The 9448-nt window shown below is 47.9% G+C and overlaps 1 protein-coding gene across 1 annotated transcript in view; it reads right to left on the bottom strand.

The window, feature by feature from the left end:
• The window catches only part of ASMT (acetylserotonin O-methyltransferase), a 23084-nt gene that overhangs the window by 9848 nt on the left and 3788 nt on the right, over positions 1–9448 (bottom strand). The window lies entirely within an intron of this gene.

The raw sequence follows: 9448 nt of genomic DNA, 5'->3' as shown, positions 1-9448 counted from the left end.
GGGGCAGTCTAGGGAACACCCAGGAATCACCTTATATGGGGGAAAGAACCGAAAAGAGAATATAGCCATGGCTGTGTCTCACTGAACCAACTTCCTGTACACTTGAAACAAACCCATCACTGACCGTCAACTCTGCTCCAATGTAAAGAAACAGCCAAAGAACAAACGGAAAAAAGCAAAAGCATCGCATGGAGTAATGCTGCCCTCTTGTGGCCATGTTTGGTAACAGCGACTATAAAAGCTGTGTTGACAGGCACTTAATATTCCCAGACTTCCCTGGTGGCTCAGACGGTAAAGCGTCTGTCTACGATGCGGGAGACCCGGGTTCGATCCCTGGGTTGGGAAGATCCCTTGGAGAAGGAAATGGCAATCCACTCCAGTACTATTGCCTGGAAAATCCCACGGACAGAGGAGCCTGGTAGGCTACAGTCCATGGGGTCGCAGAGAGTCGGACACGACTGAGCGACTTCACGTTCCCGTTAATATTCCCAAGCTCTGCAGGGCTCCAAGTACTTCTGCCCTCCTAGGAGTCTCCTAGGCGTGTTGAGTGAACAAGAACTCAAAACTGGGCAGATGATCACAAAGTCAATGTCAACAGGTACCTTTAACTTGCACTCGTTAAAAACATATCACATAAAATGATCTCAACACAGTCAAACATTAGGGAAGGGAACAACAGACGGGTTCCAAATAGGAAAAGGAGCCCGCCAAGGCTGTATATGGTCACTCTGCTTATTTAACTTCTACGCAGAGTACATCATGAGAAACGCTGGGCTGGAGGAAGCACAGGCTGGAATCAAGATTGCTGGGAGAAATATCAATGACCTCAGATAAGCAGATGACACCACCCTTCCGGCAGAAAGTGAAGAGGAACTAAAAAGCCTCTTGATGAAGGTGAAAGACGAGAGTGAAAAAGTTGGCTTAAAACTGAACATTCAAAAAACTAAGATCATGGCATCTGGTCCCATCACTTCATGGCAAATAGATGGGGAAACAGTGGAAACAGTGTCAGACTTTATTTTGGGGGGGGGCTCCAAATCACTGCAGATGGTGACTGCAGCCATGAAATTAAAAGACGCTTACTCCTTGGAAGGAAAGTTATGACCAACCTAGATAGCATATTAAAAACCAGAGATATTACTTTGCCAACAAAGGTCTGTCTAGTCAAGTCTATGGTTTTGCCAGTGGTCATGTATGGATGTGAGAGTTGGACTATAAAGAAAGCTGAGCGCCGAAGAATTGATGCTTTTGAACTGTGGTGTTGGAGAAGACTCTTGAGAGTCCCTTGGACTGCAAGGAGATCCAACCAGTCCATTCTGAAGGAGATCAGCCCTGGGATTTCTTTGGAAGGAATGATGCTAAAGCTTAAACTCCAGTACTTTGGACACCTCATGCGAAGAGTTAACTCATTGGAAAAGACCCTGATGCTGGGAGGGATTGGGGGCAGGAGGAGAAGGGGACGACAGAGGATAAGTTGGCTGGATGCCATCACTGACTCAATGGACGTGAGTTTGAGTGAATTCCGGGAGCTGGTGATGGACAGGGAGGGCTGGCGTGCTGTGATTCATGGGGTCGCAAAGGGTCGGACACGACTGAGCGACTGCACTGCACTCATGGCCCAGCAATCTCACCTCGAGGCATATACCTGGAGAAAACCATAATTTGAAAAAATGCACGCACCTTGATGATCATAGCAACACTCGTCACAATGTTCAAGATGTGGAAGCAACCAAGCTGTCCATTGACAGAGGCGCAGATGAGCAAGGCGTGGAATACGACTCAGATGAGGAAGCTGTGGTATCCACACACCGTGGAATATGACTCAGCCGCAAAAGGAGAAAGAAGCCTGGTGCACTTAGCATAACAGAACCACTTTCCTGGAGTGAAGAACGCGCAGCATCAGGGATTATTAGCGAGAGGCAAACCAGATTTCAATGCAGAATCACTTGGCACCGGTCAGAATGGCCGCTGTAAACAAGTCCACAAACACTCCGTGCTGAAGAGTCTGTGGAGGAAACAGAATTCTCCTCCTACCACCCGGGAACGCAAATGGTGCCTAGCACTATGGACAACAGTCTGGATGCTCCTCAAACAATTAAAAGGGAGAGAGAGAGACAAGGCAATCAGAACAGTCCCTAATACCACACACAGCAAGAATCTGCAAATAGCCTAAGACCTAGATGGAAGGACAGGTTCTATGAAATTCTTAGGGGAAGTACATGCAGGACACATTTTGACATCCACCCCTTGGAATAATGGGGCTTCCCTGGTAACTCAGCGGCTAAAGAATCCTGCAATGCGGGAGACCCCTGGTTCGATTCCTGGGTTGGGAAGATCCCCTGGAGAAGGGAAAGGCTACCCACCTCCAGTATTCTTGGGCTTCCCTGGTGGCTCAGCTGGTAAAGAATCTGCCTGCAATGCGGGAGAGCTGGGTTCCTTTCCTGGGTCGGGAAGATGCCCTCGAGAAGGGAAAGGCTACCCATTCCAGTATTCTGGCCTGGAGGATTCCATGGACTGTATAGTCCACGGGGTCACAGACAGTCAGACACGACTGAGTGATTTTCACTTAGAAGAATGAAAACTAAACCCAAAACGAAAACAGGACCTAATTAACCTTAAAAGCATTTCCAGAGCCAGGACATCCTCAAGGAAAGAGAAATCCTTAAAATTGTGGGGGGGAGGATCATTTTCAAACCAAGATACCTGCCAGAAATTCATCTCCAGAACATACAAACAGCTCCTACACCTCAATGTCAAAAACACAACCAACCCATGGAAAAAAAAAGAAGGGCCAGAGATGGAAATGCATATTTCTTGCAAGCAACTATAGAGGTTGCATTAGATCCATGAAAAGTGCTCGGCACCAGGGATTATAAGGGAGAGGCAGATAAATTCCAGCGAGGTATCGCTTCACACAGCTGAGAATGGTCATGGTCAAACCCTCTACACACACCCAATGCCGCAGACGCGGTAGAAGAGCACAGGGCCCTCCTCCTGGGCTGCTGGGAATCAAAACAGGTGATGGGCGTCACGGGGGACAGCGTATGGGGCGCCTGAAACAATGAAAGCCAGAAGGAAACGGGAATATTCCCCAAGACCGTACACTAAGACGCACTTCAGGAAAGACCGAGATCTAAATCGGAGGACACGGACTGTGAGCCTCTGGACGAAAATACAGTCAGGACAGCCTTGCCGTCCACTCGGAGTAGTGAGATATACACCCAAAGTAAGAAAACAGGATCTGCTGCTGCTGCTGAGTCGCGTCAGTCGTGCCCGACTCTGTGCGACCCCACAGACGGCAGCCCACCAGGCTCCCCCGTCCCTGGGCTTCTCCAGGCAAGGACACTGGAGTGGGTTGCCATTTCCTCCTCCAATGCATGAAAGTGAAAAGTCAAAGTGAAGTCGCTCAGTTGTGTCCGACTCTGAATGACCCCATGGACTGCAGCCCGCCAGGCTCCTCCGTCCAGGGGATTTTCCAGGTAAGAATACTGGAGTGGGGTGCCACTGCCTTCTCCGAAACAGAATCTAGTTAACCGCAAAAGAATTTGCACAGCACGGGGAATCCCACATGAAAAGATAACGCTCAGAATGGCAAACAATCTTTGCAAACCAAGATACCCACGGAGAACTCGTGTCCGAAACACAGAAACAGCTTGTGCGGCTCTGTGTCAAACACACACACACACACACACACACACACACAAACAAGAAATAAAGGGGACATAGATTGAAATGGGTACGTCTTCGAGAAGGCAGAAAGATTGCATTAGGGACATGAAAACGTGCTGAGCATCACTGCTTATTAGAGAGAGGCCACTTAAAAGTCTAGTGAGTTTTCTTATCACCGTCTTGTGAGAACGGGCATATCACAAAATCTCCAAAATAAACACTGAAGAGGGTGTGGAGGGGAGAGAGCCTCCCTGCACTGTTGCTGGGAGTGGGAATCGGTCCATGCAGGAGGGAGAAGAGTATGGGGGTCCTTCACAAAAGAAAACAGAGAAGCATCTTAGGACACGCTCACCCCGACCATGGGCACAGAGCCAGAGAAGCCCCAGGGTTTCCAAAACATAGGTACACTCGGGAGATCACAGCCGCGCCAGGAAAATAACCAGGACACGGAAACAGCCTGAGTGTTTGGGGACAGGTGAACGGGTAAAGAAAGGGGGCCTCACAGACACGACGAACCATCAACTCAGCCACGAACGAGCAGGAGAGAATGCCATGTCCAGTGTGAGAGGAGGAACCAGAGATGATCAGCCCTAGAGAAGCCAGGCAGACAGGGCGAAGGACACCACTTGTGGCTGGAATCTAACAATGGATACAAACTGCTTTACGCAATAGAAACAGACGTTGGAACAGAGAAAAGAAACTTACGCTTATAAAAACAAGAAAAGTTAGTGATGAGGGATCCATTAAGAGTTTGCTAATAACACACACATTTGTTCACGCTGAGTGGCTCAGTCGTGTCCGACTCTCTGCGACCCCGTGGACTGTAGCCCATCAGGCTCCTCTGTCCGTGGGATTCCCCAGGCAAGGACACTGGAGTGGGCTGCCATGCCCTCCTCCAGGGGATCTTCCCAACCTGGGGATCAAGCCCTAATCTCCTGCATTGCAGGCAGATGCTTTATCCACCGAGCCACCAGATTATAATATAATCAAACAGATGATCCAAAATGACCTACTGAATAGCAAAACGGCGTCTACTGAACACACTCTAACCACCCATATGGTGGAAAGATAAAAAAGAGATAAACATCTATGTATAAGGAAATCCAAGTTCCTGTACCCTTGAAACAAATACAATATCGGAGGAATGAAGCGTTCTCCAAAGTAAACTAACATTTCTACTACAAAAAGGGGTTAAAAAAAAGTTTCTGGAGAAATTCTGCCACCTCGTGGCTGGGCTTTGTAATGACACATATAAAAGCTGCGCTTGCTGTCATTAAATTGAGGGCAGGAGGAGAAGGGGACAACAGAGGATGAGATGGTTGGATGGCATCACCGACTCCATGGGCATAAATTTGAGCAAGCTCTGGGAGATGGTGGTGGACACGGAGGCCTGGTGTGCTGCAGTCCATGGGGTCGCAAAGAGTCAGACCCGACAGAGCGACTTTTACTTCACAACCCTCTTGAACAATCGTGAAGAGGTTCATTTGGATCCACCACACAGAAAATGAACAATGAGCCAAAAATAAGAAAAAAGCATGTGGACACAGACCTTAAATGCATTTTGACAGCTGACGACATCGAAAACGATAGAGAAAGAGACTCTCAGAATGGAAAAGAAATTTTTTCTAACCAAGATACACACAAGAAATTCACCTCCAATTGCTACAAACAGCTCACACGTCTCCACATCAAAACCACAAAACATCAGAGATAAAAAGGCTCCAAAGATAAAAATACATATTCCTTCCAAGAAGGCATACAGAGGGCCATTCCACTCATGAAAAGTCGCTCAGCATCACTAATTATTAGAAGGTACTCAAAGACAATGAGGGATCTCCTCATACCGGTCAGCACGACCATCATCGAGACATTCTACCAAGAACACGTGCTAACAAAGGGCGGAGAAAAAAAGGAAATCCTCCTACACTTTTGCTAGGGAACTACATCAGGGCAGGAATTGTGGAAAACAGCAAGGAGCGTCCTTAGAACACTAACCCTCCAGAAAACGTACGACCCAGCAATCCCACCTGTGGGCTTAGATCCAGAGAAACATCATGATTCAAAATGACACACGCACCCCTGTCTTCAGGACGGCGTGATTGACAAAGGCCACGAAAGCGAATCGACCGAAATGTCTGTCGACAGGAAAATGAAGACAGAGTGGGGCCCACCTCTCCCCTGGAGCACGACTCAGCCACACAGAGGACAGAATAAGGCCACGGAGAGCGGCATGCCCCGACCGAGTGGCCGTCACACTCGGGGAGGGAAGGAAGTCAGAGACGGGGAGACAAAGGTCCTGAGATGCCTCCTACACCTGGATTGTAGATATTCATGCGGACGAACTAATTACACAACAGAGACAGACTCTGAAACTGAGAGAAATTACCTATAAGTGTCACACACACACACACACACACACGCACACACACACAAGCTGTAATGGGGATGGGGTTATTTCAGAGTTTGGAATGGACATATTCCAGTTCCCATATACGATGTGATGATCAAAAACACCTGCTGAACACCACAGGGAACTCTACTGAACAGACGCTAATTACCTAGACGGGAAAGAGAGCCCGAGACAGAATGGACAGATGTCTGTGTATAAATGAATCAAGTTCCCGCACCCCTGAAATTAACGCAACGCGGGAAAGCAGCCGTGCTCCACCGAAACACACGGGCTTCCCCGGTGGCTCAGACGGTAGAGGATCCGCCTGCGGTGCGGAGACCCACAAGGCTCAATCCCGGGGTCAGGAAGACCCCAGAAGACCCGCGTTCCATCCCTGGGTCATGGAAAGATCCCCTGGAGAAGTGATTGGCAACCCACTCCAGTACACTTGCCTGGGAAATCCCATGGACAGAGGAGCCTAGACTCCTGAGAGTCCCTTGGACTGCAAGGAGATCCAACCAGTCCATCCTAAAGGAGATCAGTCCTGAGTGTTCATTGGAAGGACTGATGCTAAAGCTGAAACTCCAGTACTTTGGCCACCTCATGCAAAGAGTTGACTCTTTGGAAAAGACCCTGATGCTGGGAGGGATTCGGGGCAGGAGGAGAAGGGGACAACAGAGGATGAGATGGCTGGATGGCATCACCGACTGGATGGACATGGGTTTGGGTGGACTCCGGGAGTTGGTGATAGACAGGGAGGCTTGGTGTGCTGCAGTTCGTGGGGTCACAGAGTCGGACACGACCGAGTGACTGAGCTGAACTATATATATTAGTATAATGAATAATCAACAAAAAGAAAACAGGACCTCATCTACCTGAAGAGCATTTGCTCAACAAAGAAAGCCCTGAACAAAAGAAACAGATAGTGTTCAGACTGCAAAAAAAAAAAGTATTTGCAAATGAAGACACTCACAAGAAATTCAACTCCAAAACTTATGAGGAGCTCATGCATTTCAATATGACAAACACAGACAACCCAAGAAGGAAAAAAAAAAAATGCCAAAGATCAAAATGGATATCTCGTCCAAGAAGGCATACAGGTTGGCATCAGGCCCATAAAAAGATGCTCAGCATCAGTAATTATTAGAAGCAAATCGAAAGTGCAATGACGCATCCCTTCGAACAGATCAGAATGGCCATCTTCAGAAGGATCTACAAAGATTAAGTGCGGCAAAGGGCAGGCAGAAAGTGGAATCCCCCGCAGTCTTGGTGGGAAGCTAAACTGGTGCAGCAAACGTGGCAAACGGCATGGAGGTTCCTTACAAAACTTCAGCATCCAGAAACCGTACAATCCAGTAATCCCACCTCTGGGCTCAGATCCAGAAAAAAAGTCATGTTTCAAAATAACACACGCCTTCCTGTTTTCAGGGCAGCACAATGCACATTGGCCAAGACACCGAATCCGCCGAAACGTCCCCTGATAGGAAAACAAAGGCAGATCTCTCTGTGCAGGAATACGGCTCACCCGCAGAGCAGAACGGAATAAGGCCGCTGCCAGCAGCCTGGATGGACCGAGTGACTCCAGTACCAAGTGACGGAAGTCAGAGAAACACAGCTATCATATAACCATGACGGGGGGCTCTGGGTGTTCACACAAACGAACTAATTTACACAACAGAGCCAGACTCTGAAACGGAGTAAAGAAACTTATGTGTGAAAGTTGCTCAGTCGTGTCCAACTCTTTGCGACCCCAAGGACTATACAGTCCACGGGATTCTCCAGGCCAGAATACTAGAGTGGGTGGCCTTTCCCTTCTCCAGGGGATCTTCCTGACCCAGGGATTAAACCCAGGTCTCCCAGCATTGCAGGTGGATTCTTTACCAGCTGAGCCACCAGGGAAGCCCAAGAATCCTGGAGTGGGTAGCCTATCCCTTCTCCAGGGGAATCTTCCCAACCCAGGAATCGAACCGGGGTCTGCAACATTGCAGGAGGATTCTTTACCAGCTGAGCTACCAGGGAAGCTCAAAGGAACTTATGACTATCAAAAAAAAAATGTTATATGAAAGCGACAAATGAAGGGTTAGGAATGAACATGTACACACTCATATATACAGAATTGATGATCCAAAAGTCTGTGCTGAATTGCACAGGGAAGTCACTGAGCATGATGTAACTACCTCTGTGAGAAAAACAAAAAAAGAATAAACCTCTATGTATAACTGAATCAAACTCTGGAATACCTGAAAAAAAAAAAAACAAAAAAACCACCAGGTGGAAACTCAACTCTGCTGCTGCTGCTAAGTCGCTTCAGTTGTGTCCAACTCTGTGTGACCCCATAGACGGCAGCCCACCAGGCTCCCCCGTCCCTGGGATTGTCCCGGCAAAAACACTGGAGTGGGTTGCCATTTCCTTCTCCAATGCGTGAAAGTGAAAAGTGAAAGTGAAGTCGCTCAGTCATGTCTGACTCTTAGCAACCCCATGGACTGCAGCCTACCAGGCTCCTCCATCCATGGGGTTTTCCAGGCAAGAGGACTGGAGTGGGGTTCTGAGTATTAGGGAAACGCAAATCAAACCTACAACAGGTAAATCATCTCGCACCGGTCAGAACTGCCATTATCAAAAACTCTGCAAACATTAAGTGTTGGAGAGCTCGTGGAGAAAAAGGAGCCCTCTGCAGTTTTGGTGGGAATGTGTACTTGTCCAGGTATTATGGAAAACGGTATGGAATGTTCTTTAAAAACTAGAGAGAGAGCTATCGCACGATCCTGTGGTCCCGCCACTGGGGCATACACCTGGAGAAAACCATAATTAGAAAAGACACGCACCCCCCCAGGATTCATCACAACACTATTCCCAACAGGAAAGACGTGGAAGCAACCTCAATGTCCATCAACAGAGGAATGGAGAAAGAAGATGCGGTGCATATATAGGGTGGGATATCAGTCAGTTGTTACAAAATGAAATCGTGTGTATTTGCATAACCGAATCCCTTCACTGTAGAGCGGAAATTAATGGAACATTGTAAATCAACACGACTGCTGTCACATTTCAAGCAACCTAGATGCCCATCGACAGACAAATGAATAAAGACTCTGTGGTACATATATACGATGGAATATTACTCCGCCACAAAAAGGAACGCCTTTGAGTCAATTCTAATGAGGTGGAGGAACCTGGAGCCTGTTACACAGAGGGAAGCAAGTCAGAAAAACAAATATCGTATACTGAGACATACATATGGAGTCTAGAAAGACGGTACTCGTGAATGCATTTGCAGGGCATCAGTGGAGATGCAGACATAACAGACTTACAGACCCGGGGAGGTAGGGAGAAGGAGAAGGTGGGAGGTACGGAGAGACGTACATCACCATGTGTGACGCAGATAGCCCA

This window comes from Bison bison, unplaced genomic scaffold (genome assembly GCF_000754665.1).
Source record: "Bison bison bison isolate TAMUID 2011002044 unplaced genomic scaffold, Bison_UMD1.0 scf7180017851654, whole genome shotgun sequence".
NCBI classification, from domain to species: Eukaryota; Metazoa; Chordata; class Mammalia; order Artiodactyla; family Bovidae; genus Bison; species Bison bison.
This window is presented reverse-complemented; position numbering and strand designations above follow the sequence as displayed.